General features: G+C 48.9%; 1 protein-coding gene across 1 annotated transcript in view; it reads right to left on the bottom strand.

The window, feature by feature from the left end:
- Window positions 1–22,587, bottom strand: part of LOC119432532 (sericin 1-like) — an 860,508-nt gene that overhangs the window by 501,182 nt on the left and 336,739 nt on the right. The window lies entirely within an intron of this gene.

The following is a 22,587-nucleotide window of genomic DNA, read 5'->3' as shown; positions in this document are numbered from 1 at the left end:
CTGCTGCATGTCCAAGTTTATACAGCCGATAAAGCTACTATCATTACTCCGTATAGCTCTCTACAAATTTGCTATCGCAATTGATGCTTCGCCTTTCGGGTGAAACTGCGACATTTTTTTCTGCGTGTGGTGAAGTCTCGCTTTTTGGACAGGGAGTAGTCTGCCTACGCTGGGGTCCGGTGTGTGAGTTCGCAGTTCGGAGGTTTGCCGGGGCTTGGGATTTAATATTTCCAGGGATTCTTTCTAGTCCCGGGGAACATCGCCCGTCTGCCAGGCCTTGTTGGTTTCCTCTGTGAGCCAGTCTATGGAGTAGTCTTCTCAGTTCCTGAGAGCCTTATTTGTGACGTGGTCGGGCCCCGCGGCAGATCTGGCATTGAGACATTGTAAGGCCTCCCTAACCTCGTAGGTTTTGAAAGGAGCGTCCAGCTCGGGGCACGATCTACCCCTGTACGTTGGGTAATCGTTCGGCCCGGCCATGCCCAGCGGGAGATAATTACTGGCCAGGTTATCTAGGATTTTCGGCACGTCTTCTTTCCGAGTGGCCTCGTGCACAATTTTCTCCAGCACTTTCCTCTGGTTCGGCCTAGTATTGGTTTCGTCGTAGGCGCTTGAGAAGACTTCACTTAACACCAACCCTCATTTGTCCGTCTACAGCGTTGCATACCTCGTCCCACTGCTGCTTGCTTAGCCACTGACAGTGCTCCTCCATGGCCTTCTTAACCTCCGCAATATTTTTTCTAAGCCGTCGATTGAGCTTTGGCTTTTTCCATATATTGGTTAGCGATTCCTTTGCTTCGAGAAGGTGCACCAGCCGACGATACATCCTTTGGACTTCGAGGTCGGTCTGGACGTTCTTGGTCGCCGCCTTAATATCTTCCCTGATCTCTTGCGTCCGTTGTTCCAAGTTAGCTATCCTGCCCTTCTGCTCACGCTGGGAGCGCGCTTTCCGGATTTTGTCTAAAGGCATCCCAGTCAGTCACTACGAATTCCCCGGGAGCCTTACATCCGATTTCCAGAGTTGTGGCCAGAATGTCATGATCACTAACAAGATTATCGCTGAGCTTAGTTCAGGAGGCTGATTTGAAGCCCCTCACGAAACACAAGTCGGGAGTGGTATCCCTCGTACACGAATTCTTGGTCCTAGACGGAAACGCCAGATCCGTCAGAAGCAGGAGTTTGTGGTTCGTTGTGACCTGCCACAAGTCTACCCCTTTGTGGATGGTCTGGGTGTAGCCCCCCCCCCCCCCCCCACTTGGTGCGGGGCGTTGAAGTCTCCTGCCACCAGGAGCGGACACGACGTATGCCCTACTGATTGCCTTATTGGTGATATTTGTGAATGTCTGCTCATGATTGCTGGGCGAGCTGTACATGGTAAGGACAAATATGTTTTTGCGATACTTTCCGGGGATGATTTCTATGAGCGAGTGCTCAACCTTATAGTATTCGCAACTGATGTCGTGTGCTATGAAAGGGAGATGATTTGCTACCAAGGTGCTGATGCCTCTTTTCTGTTCGCCCTGACAAGTATGAGTTTTGTAACCAGATACTGACACCTTGTCTGTGAGAGTTTCCTGAACCAAAATAATTTGGGGCTTTTTTGAAGTGGATCGTACAAACTTATTGAGCACGTCCTTAGTTTTTTCGGGAGAAGCCTCTACAGTTCCGTTGCCAATTTCTATGTCATTTTGTTGGACCGCATAATGAGGCCATTATGATTAAACTTGGTGTGAACAGCGTGGTTTCTTGGTGGAACGAGGCAGAAGAAATTCAATATGGTTGGCGCTTTGTTGAATTTCATGGGAATAATGCGTGCTTTAGTAGAAGGAGGCAGGATAATTTAATGTTAGGTGCTTGGAGGCCACCGTAAAGAAATTATGACATTTTTGCTAGGGGTGTTCTTGTTGTCCACTGGGAGAGTAAGACAGTTTGCTGTTTGCGAATTACTGAGCGCATCTAGTTGAACTTTCGTGGGATTACCGCTTTGGTTTTGGGAAATTCGCGTTGAAGAAAACGGCAATCGCTACCTTTTTTAATATCTGAGATAGGTGGCTAAATAAACGAAACTCACGCAGACTCTGCACAAAATAATTTTACTTAGGGATCACTCGGAATGGGGCTCACCAAAATCCTACCTAACCGGGCTCACTTATCGCTCGAACCCACTCCAGCTTACTCTGTAGGTCGGTCTGAATGAGTCTACTCATGGCTGAGTTTTGCGGATCTATGATCACGAGTCATATCGGAGCTGCCTGAAATGACTGCACTTCATTTGATTATTAATTGTGATTCCGCACAATAGCTATTTCCTTTTGCTCTTTCTACAGGTGATTTTCGATCATAGAATTAGAAAATTAGGTACTGAATGCATGAAATCACATCTGATGGTAATGTTTCGCTCAAAAACAACTAAAATCTCACTGAAAGGACAACCAGCTCAAAAAAGTGAACTAAGGCCATGCTTTTGTCATGGGCACACACTTTACCTTGGTATCGTTCTGTACATTATACCACATGTATCCCACCGTACATGGTAGCTGTGCCTACAGCCGCTGTACTTCCCTTGAGCTGGTGCCGTTAATTTCCATGCTGTGTCAGTAGCAATATTCAGTTTTTATGCTGCGGGCCGCAAACAGCAGATAAGCGACGTGTTTGCATACTCGCTCACGCAGTTACCGAAGTGACGAAGTGTCTGTATACGCACATGCGATTTCCGAAACAAAATGCACATGTTTCTAATTTTCTCACCTATACAGCTTATCGGATTTTGCTACAATACTCAGTAAATAAATTAGTCCTTAAATAACAACCATCATCAGCAGTAGTCTGTTTCATGGGCATTGCAGGACGAAGGCTTCTTCCAGCTATTTTCAATGACATTGTCTAGCGCTAGCCGATTCCAACCGCCACGCCGGGAAATTCCATAATTTCATCACCCCACCTAATTTTCCGCCGTCCTCGACTGCGCTTTTCTGCCCTTGGTAACCATTATGTAACTCTAATGTTCCATCGGTGATTTGTACTATGGTTTACAATTGGCAGCCCCGCTCAATTTTAAGACAAGCTTTATTGGCTCACAAGTGTCGGCGGGTTGGTGGTGGTGGTGTCACGCTGAATAGTGGGCCGATCCTGGCGATAGTGCAGAAAGGGTCAAAGCTCAATTGCACATACCAGGTATAAAAAAGACAGACAGAAAGAGAGAGAGAAAAGCAGAAAGAGAGAAAGCGAGCGAGAGAAAGAAAAAAAAATCACCACGAAGGTCACATACACACGCGACAATCTTCGCTTCACGGTGACAAGAACTTTTATTGGTCCAACCCCCCCCCCCCCACCCCCCACACACACACAGACACACTTACCCACCCTTTGTTCTCGTCGCTTCGCGCTGACATAATTCGTGAAACCGGTGCTACTATCACAATTTCATTCCTGGGCGCTTCCGTTTGGGTTGGTAATTTACAGAGAATCATGTCTGCTTATGGGAAAAACTGTCACGGTGTTTGTCAAGGCTTTGACACTATGTGAAGTTTTGGGCGAGAATGTGGCGGCAGAATTCTGAAGCAACAAATGCGCAACAAATGAAGCAACAAATGCGGCAGCCGCATTTGAGATGATGGCTAAAACGCTCCAGGCCCGTTTACTTAGATTTAGGTGGGAATCGCAAGATCAGCGCCACCGGGTGGGTCACGTGAGATCCCGCTGATATCGCCCGGGTCTCTTTGGTCCCCACTGGCGGACTCCGCCGCCGCTCCCGTATTCCCGCACGTGGTTAGTCAACCGAAACGCCGCGCGCCCCCCCCCCCCCCCCCCCCCCCGTATTCCCCAGGGTAAGTCGGAAGCCCTACTTTACCTATGTATTATTCAGCGCGATGTCAATTATAGCTAGCAAGTGTTAGTTGCAGTCGTAATAAATGCTTTCCGAGTGTACACGTGGTTGTCGTCTATTGTTTCCTGAGCTTGCACCACCGCGGTTGATGCGCAGGCATGCGCCAACCGCGGGGCTCGGTGTGTCGAGGCACAGGGCCGTTGGCATCCCCCATATCCCGACACGTTAAAGACCCCAGGCGGTCGAAATCTCCGGTATATATTTCCGCCGCTTCCCTTCAGGTGCCGGTTAGGCCGCGCTCGCGCAGGATCTGAGCGAGAAAGCTCTCTTGTGTGCGATTGCGCCCCTACGGAAGGCTGGTAATTACTGTTGTGTTGTTGAATCCCAAACCAGCAATTCCGGAAGGCTGGTAGTTGCTGTTTTGTTGTGGAATCCCAAACCAGCAATGTACACACGAAGGGGTTGGTGACAGCAGTGAAATTCCACCGACTCGCAACAGAATGCACGAAACAGACAGCCGACAAGCATGAATTACTGCTGTGCGCAGTACAGCGTAAGTAAACGCTTGTTGCAGGCGCTGACAGTTCTCGTCGGAGTTCACACGTCCTGAGAAATTGATTATGTGCACTATGCACTTAACAAGACCGGAGTTCATTCCTGCATCACTAGTGCACCAATCAGTCGAGATTCTGTGAGGTACAAGGCCGCTTCCTGTTTGCACCGGCGTAAGTGAAGCAGAAATGAGTTGCACGCACTACTTAAAATGCGTACACATGCCATATCTATGCTGTGCGGTAAAATATTCTTTACCATTCTGAATCTGTTGACGTAAAGGCAAATGACGGCTGCACGCTCGCACACAGCGGAAGACACAGCGACCCATGCACTTGCCACAGGAAATGCAACCCTCTCGTATGAGGGAGCAGGGCGACGACAGCTTAGAAAAAAAAAAGAGCCTTACGCGTTTTTGCGCGTATTGAAGTTTTCCAGCGCAAAGACGCAGCGAACAAGCTATTGCTACGGGAGAACGTATAGCCTGGGCACACGTGCATTCTCACGCGTATAGCCGTCCTTGAATTGTGAAACGCACTTCGCCCCGACGAGGAAGGCGCCATCTACGCTTAATGGAAATTAACCATTAATTATGCCTTCTCCGATCGGATCGGTCGTATCAATGATGCGTTTTCGAAGACTGGTCCATTCAGTGGCGCGATCAGAGACCGTTGCTCCAAACGCCCACTGTACCTGTCGTACTTACTGTATCTACTGAGCTTAATTTATTTTTACTTCATTTCGTCACAAGCACACGCGAGGGGGGGGGGGGGGGGGGGCGTGGTCCCATGTCTTTGATATACATGTATAGAGTCTGCTTAAACTAACGATATTAATTATTGATCACGTGATGTAGAGGGACGCAGAAGCTTGCCCCCCCCTCCCCCGGTCGGGCCGGTGAAACCTCCCCCCCCCCCCCGAAAAAAATTTCTGGCTACGCCCCTGACCGCCGCCGCCGAAACTTGTGAGCCTATAAAGCTTTGCTTAAAAATTTGTTTAAAATTAGGTTGACACACAATCTTATACTTTTACAATTTTTTTACCAATCAGGTTACACAATTTTACCTATGTAATAAGTTGAATAGTCGTGGCTGAGTTTTTGTGGCTTTTAATGCACAACATAAAACCAAGCCTTGCCCAGTCATAAACCATTTGCATTTCAGCGCGTTTCGGCAGCGAGAAGCCTCGTGAGAACTTCAGTCTCTTGCGCGGAAGAAACCTCTGCTGCTTTTGCACCGTACTAACCGAGAACGATGTCTCGAAATAGACGCTCTAACAGATCTATAAAAGCATAGGAACAGCGTGCGGATGCCCGCAGCCGCGAGCAACGCATTCCAGCATTCAAACTGCCCGCTTATATCGGTATCCAGGAAACCGAAAGCGGAAGTTGGTGGTTAGTCCTCCGTCTAGCCGCTTGGTGTGCTACAGTCAATTGGCGACCCGTAAAAGAGCGAGGGATTCTGGGATGCGCCGTCTGCTCGCTGTTTCCGGTTCTAGGCAGCCCAGCCGCCGCCGCCGCTTCGCCGTTGAAGCGCTTGCAGTTCGGCTTTGTCACACTCGGAGGTTACCCGGTTGCAGGTGCCTAGCAAAACCATGATCGGCTGCTGAGTCATTGGCTGCTCAAATTGAAGCGTTAAAGATAAACGCATGTAACTACTGCCTTGCAGCATCCCTTGCTGAGTCAGCTGTGCGCAAGTATCAGAGGCATGGTTGCCACCTCCAAAACTGTAGCAAGGCAAAGACCATCTGTGAACAAAAAGAAAATGAACGTACACGGCCACTTATCAGGCAGCGATGAGCTGTGTAAGGGCCGACATGGAATGATTCCCCAAGATATTTCTTTCTATAACATTGACTCAAGCAGCCATAACTATTTCAGTACTCGCAAGCAGAGGTAGTATGAAACATGGTTTTACGGCGCAAATATAAACGGGACACAGTGAGATACATAATAATTGTAACCAACTAGCCCACCTTTGTTCCTTGAACAAAGATAGAGGTAATGCGCAGCCGTAATATGTCGGCGATACGGCCATTGTTGACAAGAAAGCTAAAACTTCTTACTACTTACTGCTTCAAATGAACCTCGAGTTTCGACCGAGAAGTGCCATTGACAGCGCGCAAAGTTTTCAAACATTTTCAGCACTTCATTTTTTTATTACTCTAGCTGCGCCGTTACCGACGATCTCGGTTGCAGCGACGATCACGGAGCAGCATTTACCAGACCGCTGTAGCCATCACCTCAGCACCCGATTTTCTTAGTAATGCTATCCACGCTTGATATATTGTCGCATATAGATAACTTTTTCATCTTTCTGACTGACCCGCAGGCAGAGCAGTCAGTGACGGTGCGTCCAAGCAGCGGCAAATGTCGTAGAGCTAACCTGTCAGAAACAAAAAAGCCTGCCGAAACGAAAACAAAAGTTCGTTTATAAGCAAAAGCATATTTCTTGGCTTTTCATCGTCGCGCCCAGAGTGAACTGAAAGCTAGAAATCAGCTGCATGAATGGTACGACGTTGCTGGTTGACGAAGCGAACGAAAAGCTTCGCGCGACTAAAAGTCGACGACGCGCCCTACAATTCCCTGCGATTGCTCGTTTTACCGGTCACCTATTGGGCCGCTGGGTTCTGTCGGAGCGTCCTCTCTTTAAATGTCTTTGCTTTCTCTACGGGGTTACCATTCTGTACACTTCACACTGAACACAAATAATCCCAGATGGGAGTAAATGCCTCGTCGCCTAACGCATTCCCAAATGAGAGTTTAGTATACTCCATTCATATGGAGTTTTAGTTAACTCGATCTCTCACAAGAGTTTTATGATGCTCAAATAAGAGCAAATATTACTTCATTTCTCTTAGGAGTATTTACGGTGTTCCAATTGGAGTGCAGATTAATTCATTTCCAGAAGGGGTTTTTAGGTATCCTAATTGGAGTGAATGTTACTTCATTTCTTCATGGAGTCTTTAAGTGTTTAAATCGGAGTGAATATTGCTTCATTTCTGGAAAGTTTTCATGGGGTGTTGCAAATGGAGTAAGTACTAATCCATTTCTGAAGAGAGTTTCTTGACATCCTGCTACATTATTTATACTTTTTTTCCTGCAATGAATTGAAGCAGTAGCTTTCGGGCCGTGGCTTTACGACACTTATTAATGACTGATGAAGTAGTGCAGGTGCTATGTTTTGTGCCGGTAACAACCTTTACCGTAGCTTATTTTGTTTTCCACCTTCCTGGTTGGATTTTGAATGTATCTATAATAATTCACTAAAGACTCATATGGAATTGAATTATAGCAGGAGCATTTATCTGCCCATCTAATTAATTGACCTTTCTCGGCTAGCCAACTCTGTTCAATAACGTAAATCAAAGTGCGAATTCAGCACAAATAAAACGCCCGCATTTGCGCTTTCACGTACGCGAGATTATGTGGCATTGAGAATATTCAACTTTGCACGACGATTTTTCTTGATACCATTAGACCATTAGACACCTTGATAACATTAGACACAGAATCTATCCAGAGATACAATCGACCAATGTTTGCGAGCTATTCTCAGACCTAGCTGACTTGGAACATATGCTCTGGCGGTGCCCCGCGTTACGCGACGGCGACGATATGACGTCGCCCTAATGGGAGGCTGCCCTAAGCAGCCCCGATCTTGAAGCACTGCTATGGGCTGTCCATCGGGCCCGCGACGCAGCAGAAGGCTCGGCCTTTCTGTACCGACGTGGGAGCGGCCCGCTACGTGCTGACGCGCGTTCTGAGGGACCTTAATGAAGTTTTATCATACCATCATACCATTAGACCATTAGCGAAGGGAATACTTGACAGGAGTACATTCTCGAATATGTATTCCTTGTTAGCATTTCAACGCACGTCATGATTTAACTAGGAAAATAAAATGCGGTTTTCCGGATAGCGGTATAAAGTATACTTTATTATCTGTAGGCATTTCAACATCACACGGGAGAAAAAAAACATACAGGAAAACACAACGTTTGAGAAAAATTACGCATAATAAGAGCATGTTGCTTGAAATGATACATATCAATTAGCAATAATATAAAGTGTATACCATACATCAGCAAGGCCAAGAATCCAACATAACGCACAATCAATGAACAAACGCGCACCACAACAGCACAATGCAGATGTATTGATAAATGGAAGCGCGGGCAACATTGAATCACAGAACGATGTGTAGCCAACTCTAGCAACAATTTAATTACTGGAGTGAACCATATAAACTATCGCTCTCCTTATCTTGGGGAGAACCACATTTAAAACAAGAAATCTAATCCACTTACAAAAAAAAAAAACAGCTGAACATGGCAGCCGACCTACATACGCAAATGGTTTTTACTCAATATGTGGCATTGTGAGAAGTCCGTAGATCATCCCGTATTTCATAATTGGATGGAGTTGGAGTCTTCCTAAATCATTGACGACAAAAGTATGAAAGTGAAAACGCGCAAACGACACCGTAAAGAAAATTTCACTTCCTAACCGACGTCCAAGTTAACGATCACGCCCATTGATATCCTCCTCGCCGGGAAAGGGAGACCACGCAGCGCGCTAGCGACAATGGACACGCCGCATTCTGGTGGGATCAGTGTCCACAAATCCTGCCAAACACGTGTCGGAGTGACGAGAGGCGACCATTGTTCTCGCCTCCCGAACTTACTTGCAGTCCCCATGCTTCGCGTCGCCTTGGAATTAGTGGCGCGTCTGTGCCTACCTGCGTGCTGACCGATGTCAAAACCCCACAAGCAAGTGTATGCAAGCGCTGCTGCAACAAAACTATATGGACACGGACACACATGAAAGCTTTCATGCGTAAGCTTCCACGGAAATGCAGTGACGTACACGCACATATTAAAAACGCACGCGCTCACACACGCGCACATACACTCAAGCAAAGTGCGCACGCGCCCTTTCCTCCCACACACACACCCAAGCACAGACAGGCTATTTTTTGTCATAATATCGGCCCACTTTGTAGTAGTCTAATGGCATTCTCAGCTTGAAGCGAGTTGCTAAAGAAAGCGAGTTGCTAGAGAAAGCATCGCCCGCCGTTCTCGAACAATATTGTTCTTGCACGCTGGGACCAAGGCGTCCATTAGAGCACAAGTAAACGCCGGAACTCCGAACGCAAGTGCCACTAGCCATGTACATCGCGCACGAAAAACTCGTTTGACCACGTTTCACCTGAGGCGACTGATGCGAGGTTGGCTCCGCTGGACGAGGCTTATCGGGCGTGCATGAATGACATTGTGGCTGCCCGGCCTAGAGCAGGTGTCGATGGATGTCAGACCTAAAATCGTGTCTTCATGCCGTCGTCGACGAGGCGGTCGGAATCTCCGTCGTGTGCGGCGTGCTGAGGAAGACATCGAGATGTGATTGCTGCCATGGTGACGCCAAAGGGTTGTCTTGTAGAAACGGCCGGTCATTATGCAAATTAGTAATCATGAGATGAAGTGCACGAAATAATAAACAATTGCATAGTCATAAGGGACCCGACGATGTCCCTCTTGGGACACCAAGCCTAGTGCGACCGCCGCACTAGCCTCGATTTTGCTCCATTTACATATGAGATTTCTCGTGAGGGAGAACACTCCATTTTAAGACCGATTTTACTACATCTGTGAGTGTTGGGAATGAATTCACACGTTTTTATATTGAATACGTTCCCGCTGATGAAATAAGATTTGGAGTTTAAAATGGTTACGCGTCGTATCTCGATCATACCTATGCCGGCTGGAAGTTGTGTTTGCAGTACAAGGAGGAAATACATTTTCACACAATTTCACGGCATGAGGTTTACGCACAGATAAATTCCATTATGTAAATGGAGTGATATCAGGACATTCCGCTCTATTACTCCATCATTTCCGGAAGGAGGTAAAATTATGGTGTTATGCTTCTTTACTCCATCGTGATGAGTAAATATATTAGGCGATGGAGCTATGAAAGGTATTCAGGCTTATTTGTCTCCGTAGATTATCGCTGATGGAGCCGACATTTAAGGATTTCAATGCAGTGCTCTTTCGTTTCAGCAACAATGGCAGCACAGGGTTTTTCTGCAACTTTTCAAAAACTGCACATCAACCTACAATAATTTCTGTAACATCAAAAATTCTTTAAACATTTTTTCTCCAAGAGCATCAAATCTTATTTCAAACTCATGAATACACGGAAGGTAAGCAGTTTATTTCCGAATTATTTATCCTAATGTCAACTAGAACATTGGCTTTCACCGTTTGCTCCATCACTCTTTGCGCGGTACTTAACTGGTTCTCGAGATTCTTTGTTAAGCTGCCAAGTTTCTTCCCCAAGTGTTAGCACCGGTAGAATGTAATGATTGTCCGCTTTTCATTTTAACGACGGTGGTAAGCTCCCAGTCAGAATCTGTCAGAATCTGGTGATGCCTGTCGTGTGCGGTCCAACCCATTTTTATTCTTCTGCGAAGTTCCTTCTCATGATCATGGTCCCGTGTGGGTAATTGACATAGACGAAATTCAGACGCGACCGAAAATTACAAATAACTCTGGCAGAACCCATCTCATTATGACTGCCGACGTTAATGGCGTTAGCATTGAAGCAATGAGCCCACATGCCGGATTGCTGAAGACATCTTTATTTACAATCTGCGTAGCGGTTGTTGACACTTTCATTGCTTCGGCTATACGCGACACACGCTGTCACCAGGGTCGGTCACAACCGTGACGTCAAGAGGACGATGGAACGATCAAAAATGGATAGCGTTGACGGAAGAGAACGAAGGCGTTGTGACGCCGATGGCCTGACGGTAATGGAATGACGATTCCGAAACTATGAAGGTGGTGTCACGACGACATTGTGAGGACGACGACATGCAGACAATTCCATGACGACGCACGTATCGCGGCGTTTTTTTTTTCTCGACGAGGGCATCACGAGCATTGCATTACAAACTTGGAATGACGTGGATCGTATAGCAACGACGGCATCAAGACAAGAGTTTCATAACGAATGCATGATGACGACCGCAGCGTCATCCCGAATATGACTACCGCATCATTGTGGCGCCGTGATGACGAGGGGAAGCTGCTAAGGGTGTTAAATGGAAATGCTAGGCGCGCCTCAGTGGACTGTTGGGTACATCTTCGGGCTGCTGTGCTGAGGAAACGGTTTCATACCAGCTGCCGGACGTTGTGTTCTATTTTTAGAGCCATTCAATAGCGATTAGGCAGCAGCACATTATAGTGGGGTTAGTTGGCCAAGAACGTTATACGCACTAATATTCACCCAGATACATATTCGCAGAAGGCATGGGCCGTGCGGGTTGACCCATCTTCACTAAATGCTACCAGCTGTCTCTGGTGGTGGCCTTTCACGAGGCACAGTCGTATGCTTCTGAGCACAGGCATTTCACTGCCCGAAGGGCGACGCTGTAGGGAGCATTCCACCCGTGCGATACAATTCTGCCGCTTGGAAGTACAGCTGCTGTTGGCGATGCGCAGCGCTGAAGTGGTCGTCGATGACGCTCTTCATCACTAGATTCGTTAGCTCACTGGTGCAGGGACCAAGTCAAGAGTAAACAAGCTGAATAAGCTTCATGATGGCACACAAAAGAAGTGGTCTACAACACCTACAAAAGCGTATCACGTCTGCTTACAGTAGAGCATAGTGCCGCTCTCTCTGCGAAGGCGTTAGCGGGACTGGCCCACTGCAAGTCGCTGCGGTGATTTCGTTCTGAAATTCTTTGCTTCAATAAATGGCGAAATGAAAATACCTATACAGCTGCGCTGATATAGTATCGTAACCGGTGGTGCTGCTGTATTGCCGAATTGTTCATACAGTATATACGGTGCTCCTATAAGGAATCTAATTTCGTACAGACACCTGCACTACCCCCAATGATGTATTGGTGGCCGAGTCTGTTCTCTTCGGAATAACGCAATAGAACAACAAATGGTGTATAAATATTCTTACTGCAACAAAGGCACGTTCGCAAGCGCGTAATTCGTTTATTAAAGCAAAGCGTTCTAAGCCTTGTTGCAAGGGGTTCGGCGCGTCTGCTCGGTGATCGTCTGGTCGAGTAAAGCGGGTGCGATATCGGAGGCTGCGTATTTCGTGGTCACGTGGGTCGCATGACGGGGATCTCCGCTCCTTGCACTCTTGCATGCAGTGGTTACGCTGCAAAAAAGTGTTTCAGAACGGGACCAGACTTATGACATTTTAATAACCGCTTCGAGAAGTATTTGCTGCACATAGATTGCAACATGTCTATTAAATAATAAGTGTACACAAAAATATTAAATCTACGTGTATTAAATAAAAATAAAGTTATGTTCTGACATATGTGCAATGGTAAAACGAATTAGGCTGAATTATTTTCTATGCAACATATCTTTCAGGAGAAAGTTTAAAATCAGTAATGTTTTAAGCCAAAAGATACAACGTTGCGCAAATTCGATTTCGTTCCTAAGCTGGCTAAAGAAAGAAAGAAAGAAGGCAAGAAACGAAGAAATAAAGAATTATTCTCATGTCAGCGCAGTGGGTACTTACCATTGTTTACGATCATCATCCCCACCACCATCAGCCTAACTAAGGCCATGTTTCTGTCACTGTCACACACTTTACCTTGGTATCGTTCAGTACATTGTACCACATCTATCCCACCGTGCGTGGTACCTGTGCCTACAGCCGCGGTACTTCCCTTGAGCTGGTGCCGTCAATTTCCATGGTGTGTCAGTACAATATTCAGTTTTTATGCTGCGGACCACAAACAGCAGAGAAGCAACGTGTTTGCATCTCTCGCTCAAGCAGTTACAGAAGTGACGAAGTGTCTGCATACGCACATGCGATTTCCGAAACAGAGTGCACATGTTTCTAGGTTTCTCACACGGGCGCCTTACCTGATTTTGCTACAATACACAGTAAATAAATTGTCCGTTAAATAAACAAACATCATCAGCAGCAGCCTGTTTCATGGGCATTGCAGGATGAAGGCTTCTTCCAGCTATTTCCAATGACCCCTGTCTTGCGCTAGCCGATTCCAACCTGCCACACCGGGAAATTCCATAATTTTATCACCCCACCTAATTTTTTGCCGCCCTCGACTGCGCTTCCCTGCCCTAGCAAGCATTCTGTAACTCTAATGTTCCACCGGTGATCTGTGCTACGGTTTTACATTGGCTGCCCAGCTCCATTTTTAAGCGAAGCTTTATAGGCTCACAAGTGTCGGTGGTGGGGGTGGTGGTGGTGGCGTCACGCTGAAAAGTGGGCCGATCCTGGCGATAGTGCAGAAAGGGTCCAACCTCAATGGCACATACCAGGGACAAAAAAAGAAAGACAGAAAGAGAAAGGAAGAAAGAGGGAGAGAGAAAGATAGAAAGAGAGAAAGAGAAAGAGAGAGACAAAGAAAATCACCACGAAGGTCACGTACACACACGACAATCTTCGCTTACCCCCATTTTCTCGACAGGAGAAGGGCTGGTAATTTTTTCTTTCTTTCTGTCGTTCTTTCTTGCCCATGGTATGTGCCATTGAGCTTGGACCCCTTCTGCACTATCAACAGGATAGGCCCACATGACAGGGGTATGTGCCATTGCGCTTGGACCCTTTTTGTACGATCGCCAGGGTCGGCCCAGTTTTCAGCGTGACACCACCATCACCACCGCCGAAACTTGAGAGCGTATAAGGCTTTGCCTAAAAACTTTGTTTAAAATTAGGTTGACAGACAATGGTATACTTTTCGGATTTTGTTCCTGATCAGATTACACACATTTACTTATGTATTATGTTGAATAGTTTTGACTGAGTTTTTGTGACTCTAATGCACAACATTAAACCAAGCCTTGCCCAGCCGCAAGCCATTTGCATTTCAGTGCGTTTCGGCAGCGAGAAGCCTCGTGCGAACTTCAGTCTCATGCGCGGAAGAAACCTCTGCTGCTTTTGCACCGTACTAACCGAGAACGATGTCTTGAAATAAACGCTCTAACAGATTTACATAAGCATCGGAACAGCGTGCGGATGCCCGTAGCCGCGAGCAACACATTTCAGCATTCAAACTGCCTGATTATATAGGTATCCAGGAAACCGAAAGTGAAAGTTGGTGGTTAGTCCTCCGTCTAGCCACTTGGTGACCCGTAAAAGAGCGAGGGATGCTGGGATGCGCCTTCCGCTGGCTGTTTCCGGTTCTAGGCAGCCCAGCCGCCGCCGCCGCTTCGCCGTTGAAGCCTGTTGACGGACTAGCAGTTCGGCTTTGTCACACTCGGAGGCTACCCGGTTGCAGGTGCCTAGCAAAACCATGGTCGGCTGTTGAGTCATTGGCTGCTCAAAGTGAAGCGTTAAAGATAAACGCATGTAACTACGGCCTTGCAGCATCCCTTGCTGAGTCAGCTGTGCGCAAGTATCAGAGGCATAGCTGCCACTTCTAAAACGGTAACAAGCCAGACACCATTTGTTGTTGAAAACCAGGAAGCGGAGCTGAAGGAGAGTACGTCTTCTTTATTCGACACTTGCGATAAAAACGTTTTAAAAACGCAGGCGCGTACTCGTTTCCACGCTCGTTTCCAACTCCGTCGTCTTCTCTTCTTTTCCGGAGCATAATATTTAACAGCTACCGGTCGAACAATTTGCGTCTGCTTGCTTCTTTTCAAGACGGAGCTTGCCCAGCAGATTAAGGTCGTACAGCATTTGTACCGGTCTCTGCAACGTGTTGCCACTAGAAGTGCGTACTTTGCCTTCGTTGCCCGGAAAGAATTATGTCACTTGTCCCATCTTCCATAATTGTCTTGGTGAGTTTAATTATTTTATCAGTACTATGTCTCCAAGCTTCACTGATTTTATTTCCCAGTGTTTACTTCAATGTAGACTTCACAGATCTAATGAGTCGTTCCCAAAATCCTCCCCACCAGGGAGCTTGTTCGGTGAGAAATTTCCAAACAATCCTGTGACTTCCGAAATATGATTGTACTTCCTGTGATTTCATTAATCCATAAAGTCGCTGGATCTCCCTAGAGGACGCTCTAAATGTATTGGCGTTGTCAGAATATAGGATCTTACACTCCTCCTCGTCCCACAAATCGTTTAAATGCTAGCATAATTTTTCGTAAGTAAGACTGGTGACAAGCTCCAGATGAACCGCTCTGACGACTGCACATTTGGAGATGAGTATATAACACTTCTTCGTTGGTCCTCCGTTGTCTTTTTGTAGAAGCAATCCCGAAAAATCGATACCACTGACTTCGACGGGTGGAGAGGGCTCAGCTGTCAGAGGCGCGAAGGGCTCCCAGCATTGCATGCAGGAATATCGTGGGCAGACTGTGCATTCGTGAACGACTTTCTTTACAACCTGCCTGGCCCTCAGGATCCAAAAGTTTTCTCTCAGTTCAGTTAAAAGAAAACTGAGGCCAGCGTGTAAAAGTCGTAGGTGTTCCTTATTGACCAACAACTTTGTGAATGTGTCTTAAGCAGGAAGCAGGATTGGGTGCTTGGAACTTTCCCGGAGGTTGCTAAACTCAAGACGACCTCCCAAGCGGAGAAGCCCTAATTCGTCGTGATATCGTCCGAACCGCTTTAATGTAATGTTCATTCTGCTGAAATTCGATCCAGATACTTTATCTTGTGTTTGACGTGTCCAATAAATTTCAGCCTCTTGTACTTCAGTTGCGTCTAAAGGTCCCTTCTTTCTGGCATTTCGTTGTATCCACGCAGTTATACGCATCAGTCGGTTATAAGAGCTGTAGTCTTTCATGTTTACAATTTTAATCAATGGTTGAGCCGCTACCTTCAAACATGTAGTAAAGTCCAAAGGTTCTTCTCGTACCACTCCTCTACTTGGGCGTCCGAGACGCACCGCCAGAGCCGGTCTACGCAAGTAGAGGATGTACTGCCGCTAACGATAGCAGCGACGGGTTCGCTGGGTTGAAGTAGACACTGAGATGACGAGAAAAAAAAACACTTTCTATTTACAATTATTTACAAGAATTAATTGTACTGAAGAACGAGCAGTATGCACTGCTTCAAGGAAGACGACGACGACGAGTTGGTCGAAGCCGTGTGCCTGTGTTGCCTGCGCTGTGTAACCTCTCGTTGCAGTGCTCTACGCTCTAATTAATTAAACTAGAGTGCCTCTCTACATTTGGTGGAGGTGCTGGGCCCTTTACCGACCTGGAACTCCGCAGCCGGACGCTCCCTCTCGTCTCTGCCATGCCTGAGGACGCCGAGTAGCCCGATTCTCCCCAGGCATCGCCTGTTGTCTGCTCCGGTGCCCTACGCCACCGCGATCCTCCTGTCTTCAGTGGCGCCGACGATCATGACGTCGAGGATTGGCTCTCCTCATACGCCCGCGTAAGTGCGCACAACAAATGGGACGACAAGGATAAACTGACTAACGTCCACTTCTATCTTTCTGGAGTCGCTCATCTCTGGTTCCGGAATCATGAATCCGACCTTACCACCTGGACTGCTTTTACTAATTATTTCAAAGAGGTCTTCGGTCGCCCTGCTGTGCGAAAGCTTCGTGCGGAACAACGCTTGCGTGGTCGCGCTCAGCAAAAGGGTGAAAACTTCACCAGCTACATTGAAGATGTCGTTGACCTTTGTCGGCGCATCAACCCCACTATGCCAGAAAGTGAAAAGATAAAGAATGTCATGAAAGGCATCGACGATGATGCCTTCCAGATGCTCTTGGCGAAAAATCCTCGAACGGTTGACGAGGTGATCACCCTGTGCCAGAGCTACGACGAGCTCCGCAAACAACGCCTCACTACGCGCCGAGCTGCCGCGCCGGACGACACGATTTCGGCCCTCACCGACAGTTTCAATGCTGCTCCCGCCCACTCCGCGTCCCTCGACCAAGTCAAACAATTTGTTCGAGAGGAAGTGGCGCGTCAACTGTCCCTTTTGCCTGCTACCCGGTCGTCTGAGTCCTCCTTGTCTCCGGAACTACGTCGGGTCATACACGAACAAGTGAGCGACGCACTACCTCTCGCTCATCAGCCCCCTCCAGCGCCGGTTCCGCTCACGTACGCTGCCGTCGTTGCCAGTCCAAGACCTCCGCCTGCAGTTTCACACTACACGCCCGCAAGCGGCTTCTACGCGTCGCCTTCTGCAGCTGCAAACTACGTGCCCAGAAGCGACTTCTGCGCGCCTCCGCCGCCCCTACGTCCGGCTCAACATTGTGCACCCCAGCCTGGGCCCCCTGTTCACAATCCGTGACGTACCCAGGACAATCGGCCGATCTGCTACGCGTGTGGCTTTGCTGGCCACGTGGCGCGATTTTGCCGCCGGCTTGGTTGGTACCCTCCCGATACTGCGAGACCACAAGGAAATACACCTGACTCTCAGCCCCGCTATGTTCCACCTGTTCCGCACTTCGCTTTCTCGTCTCCTGCTCCTCGAAGTTTCACCACTTGTCGGTCTCCCTCTCCCCGTCGACGTTCCCTGTCCCCCCTTGTCCGCCGCCCCCCCGCTGTTTAGGAAAACTAAAAGGCGCAGTTCCAGAGGCAAGAACTGCGATCTCATCGATATCCCTGCTTTCTCTTCCGCTTTGTGCCCGTTTCCTGTGCTGCTTTCTACGATTCTACAGTTCTCTTCACGCCATCGAAACTTGCTGCACGCCGTCATCCCTTCTTGCTTCCCTTCGCCATCCTTCCCATTCGCCAGAGCTCCAGCGCACTTTACGTTACGAATCCGTTTTCGTGTCCATCAAGCCTACGACATGGCGAGTGCCTCGGGTCTGCTGACGAATTCGAGCCGAACTTTCGCTACGATGTGCCTGATGACTCGACTCCTCTTCAGGTTGACGCCATGGCTCTTCCTGTCTCTACGTCTGAGCCAGCATGTGACAGAACGTTTGCTCGGTGTATTGATCCGCAGCTCACTCCGAGTCAGCGCGCGCAGATCGTCGACCTCCTTACCCGATTTCGCACTTCTTTTGACCACCAACAACAATGTTTAGGGCGTACAGCTACAGTCGTTCATCACATCGACACCGGTAGCCATGTCCCACTACGACAGCGTCCATACCGTGTGTCCGCGACGGAGCGCCGTGTCATCGACGAGCACGTAGGCGACATGCTTCAACGCGGCGTGATACAGCCTTCCCACAGTCCTTGGGCCTCTTCAGTAGTGCTGGTGAAAAAGAAAGATGGGACAATTCGTTTTTGTGTGGACTATCGACGCCTGAACAAAATAACCCGGAAAGATGTCTATCCTCTCCCCCGTATCGACGACGTACTAGACTGCCTCCAAGGCGCTGAATTCTTTTCGTCCTTAGACTTACGATCTGGTTACTGGCAAGTCCCGGTGGCTGAGTCAGATCGCCCGAAAACGGCATTCGTTACGCCTGACGGCTTATATGAATTTACCGTGATGCCCTTTGGCCTGTGCAATGCGCCTGCCACATTTGAAAGAATGATGGATAACATCCTCCGCGGCCTCAAATGGCAGACATGTCTTTGTTACCTCGATGACATTGTCATCTTTTCCCCGGACTTTTCTTCTCACCTGCTCCGACTCGAACGCGTTCTCACTTGCCTCGCCGATGCTGGACTCCAGCTCAACATCAAGAAGTGCCGCTTCGCCGCCCGACAGCTAGTCATCCTTGGCCACGTTGTTTCGAAAGATGGTGTGCTTCGAGATCCTACCAAACTCCAAGCAGTCGCCGAATTCGCACTACCAAAGACCACCAAAGAACTCCGCAGCTTCATCGGATTGTGCTCATACTTTCGCCGTTTCATCCGCAACTTCGCCACCATAATAGCGCCTTTGACGCAGCTTCTCGCGGGTAACCACGACCTCTCGGCCTGGTCGCCACTTTGCGATGCCGCATTCACGACGCTGCGTCGTCTTCTAACCTCACCCCCGATTCTCCGTCATTTCGACCCCAGCGCACCGACAGAAATTCACACGGATGCTAGTGGTGTCGGCATTGGTGCTGTTCTTGCGCAACGAAAGACTGGCTTCGATGAATACGTCGTTGCTTACGCCAGCCGCGCTCTGACGAAAGCGGAAGCCAACTATTCCGTTACAGAAAAAGAATGCTTGGCTATCATTTGGGCCATAACTAAATTCCGCCCTTACCTCTACGGCCACCCATTCGACGTAATAACTGACCATCATGCCCTCTGCTGGCTGTCGTCCGTAAAAGACCCTTCAGGTCGACTCGCTCGATGGGCGCTCCGCCTCCAAGAGTTCGACATTCGAGTGCTGTACCGCTCTGGCCGTAAACATACGGACGCGGATGCCCTGTCCCGCTCCCCTATGCCAGGCCAGCCCAATTATTCGACGGTACCGATATGCGAGTCCTCCCTCACCGCCACGGACATGCTTTCGGAGCAGCAGAAGGATCGATGGATTGTCTCTATGCTGGCTTTTCTGTCCAACCCATCAGCGCCTTCTTCTGACCGTACACTGCGTCGCCAAGCACACCACTTCGCTGTTCGTGACGGACTCCTTTACCGCCGTAACTACCTCTCGGACGGCCGCAAATGGTTACTCGTGGTCCCACGGCATCTACGTTCGGACATATGTGCAGCGTTTCACGATGACCCGCAATGCGCGCATGCAGGAGTACTAAAAACGTACGCGCGCCTGCGACTCGGTTATTACTGGCGCGGAATGTACCGATTCGTCCGCCGATATGTGCGCTCCTGCCTCGCTTGCCAACGCCGCAAGAATACCCCTTGTTCCTCAGCTGCCCCATTGCAACCCTTGCCTGGCCCAGGACGCACCTTTGACCGCGTCGGAGTTGATCTTTACGGGCCCCTGCCGAGTACTTCAGACGGCAACCGCTGGGTGATTGTGGCAATAGACCATCTAACGCGTTACGCGGAAACTTCGCCTCTGCCCAGCGCATCTGCGCGTGATGTTGCATGGTTCCTTCTGCGTAACATCATACTTCGCCATGGAGCCCCCAGAGAATTGCTCAGTGACAGAGGCCGTGTGTTTCTCTCTGAGGTTATAGAAGCCCTACTCAAGGAATGCCACGTAATTCACCGCACCACTACTGCATACCACCCGCAGACTAATGGGATGACTGAGCGCTTTAACCGTACTCTTGGCGACATGTTATCCATGTACGTCGCATCTGACCAGACCAATTGGGACCGCGTTCTACCCTTCGTGACGTATGCTTACAACACCGCCACACAGACCACTACGGGATTTTCCCCGTTCTTTCTTCTTTACGGACGCGAGCCTTCCTGCACAATGGATACCATCCTCCCGTATCGCCCTGACACAACGGAGTCTACTGCCCTGTCCGAAGCTGCTGCACACGCGGAAGAGTGCCGACAGCTCGCCCGCACATTTACTACGGAAGACCAGCAGCGACAGAAGCACCGTTGGGATACTTCCGCCTCTCCTGCACCCTATGCTCCTGACTCACTAGTCTGGCTTTGGGTTCCCGCCACCAGCCCTGGACTTTCAGCGAAACTCGTTTCCAAGTACCAGGGTCCCTACCGTGTGGTCAGTCAAACGTCTCCTGTGAACTACATGATAGAACCCCTTGAGCCACCTTCGGATAAGCGCCGCCGAGGGCGCGAAATCGTGCACGTTCAGCGGCTAAAGCCTTATTTCGAACCCCCTGTGCTCTCCTGCCCGTAGGTCGCCGGGACGGCTCCTTTTCTCCGGGGAGATAATTGTACTGAAGAACGAGCAGTATGCACTGCTTCAAGAAAGACGACGACGACGAGTTGGTCGAAGCCGTGCGCCTGTGTTGCCTGCGCTGTGTAACCTCTCGTTGCAGTGCTCTACGCTCTAATTAATTAAACTAGAGTGCCTCTCTACATTACAAATACAAAACACGTACAAGACGGAACTGGTACGCATAGGGCGACCTTATATCGACATAGTCGATGGTGCATAGCACCGTAGTTTGTCCAGAACGCTTGCACGGGTCAACGGGGCCACGTTTTCTACCCCTCCGTGCCCCGCCCCAAGCATTTACCACCCAATCGCCACCGAGTGGCTATTAGTGGTCCGCCGACGCAACAATCACGAATCCTGTACTAGGGTCGTCTTGTTCGCTGGCACTTCCAGTATTGCGCTTCTCCCAAGCGCCCTTTTCTCCACCACCTTTGACGCTGTTTTTCTCCCTATCCCTCAAAACAAGGTTCCAAGAAAGGGGAGGGGGTGACAGATGCATAGCATGCCTGCTCCCGCGCAAAGCCACAGTGCCCAGCACAATGGGCTCAATAAAATCCTAATAAGCAGGCAGCACCTGCCAGCCTTGACCTTTGATGTGACCCCTTCCCCGCTTGCACTTATTAGAAAAACTGATAGCGTTGTTGCTGCGGGTCATACGTTAATGAAAGCTGTCAACCGACACTTAAGGCTCTGTTCAGTAAATGCTTGCTCGGAGAAGCCTTTCACGACGGTCGATTGGCACCGGTCTTCGAAACGGGTTGCCAAAGGCGGTTACCATGCAAAAGGTGCGCGTGGTGAATAATGAGTACTGCGTTCACGCTTTCTGTGCCCATTTCCCGCCCGGCACGCGCACATCAGGAGCCAGCGACAGTCACGGACATCTAAGCTTTTGCTGTCAGGGCGACTGCACGCGATGTACATGTCACTTGTTTTCCGTGCTCACGTTGTTTTCGACGGGAATTCAGGGCGCAGGCTCCTTTCCCAAGCGCATTACCCCAGAAGAAAGCGGAACGCCAGGCCGGGGCACGCTTGTACCCATTTGAACCAGTGGGTGCCCGGCGGCGGTGGGAATCGAACCCATAGCCTCCCGCAGCCGAGGCGGGCGCTCTACCACTAGGCCACGGCTGCGGTGGAGTGGTGTCGGCTAGATTTTGATCACCCGGACAATGTCTCCACATGTTCAAATCAGTTAGGGAGAGTATCTCTGCAACTCGGTTTGCTACGAACTGGCCCTTTAGGTCTTTACTATTGTAAAAGTTTGTAAGTGTCCACCATTTGTCGTCCACTTTGTTAGATGCATTCAGGCTTCTTTCAAGATACTGAAGCAGTCGCTAACGACTTGCTGCGTTTATTCTTTGTTGTGTGCCCCGATGACTAAGTCACCAACGTAGAAATGATCTTTCAATAGTTACGCAGTAGAAGGGTATTTGTCTTCTACCAGTTGGAAGTGGTGTCGCAGAGTTGCAGCAAGGAGAAAGGGACGGCTGTAGGCGCCAAAAGGAACCCTTGTCATGCGCAGTTCTTCAATATTGGAAGACCCTTCTTCAAACCAGAATTAACGAAACGCGTG

Source organism: Dermacentor silvarum, chromosome 11, assembly GCF_013339745.2.
Source record: "Dermacentor silvarum isolate Dsil-2018 chromosome 11, BIME_Dsil_1.4, whole genome shotgun sequence".
NCBI lineage: Eukaryota > Metazoa > Arthropoda > Arachnida > Ixodida > Ixodidae > Dermacentor > Dermacentor silvarum.
The sequence above is the reverse complement of the archived record's forward strand: the minus strand, read 5'-3'. Positions and strand labels throughout refer to the sequence as shown.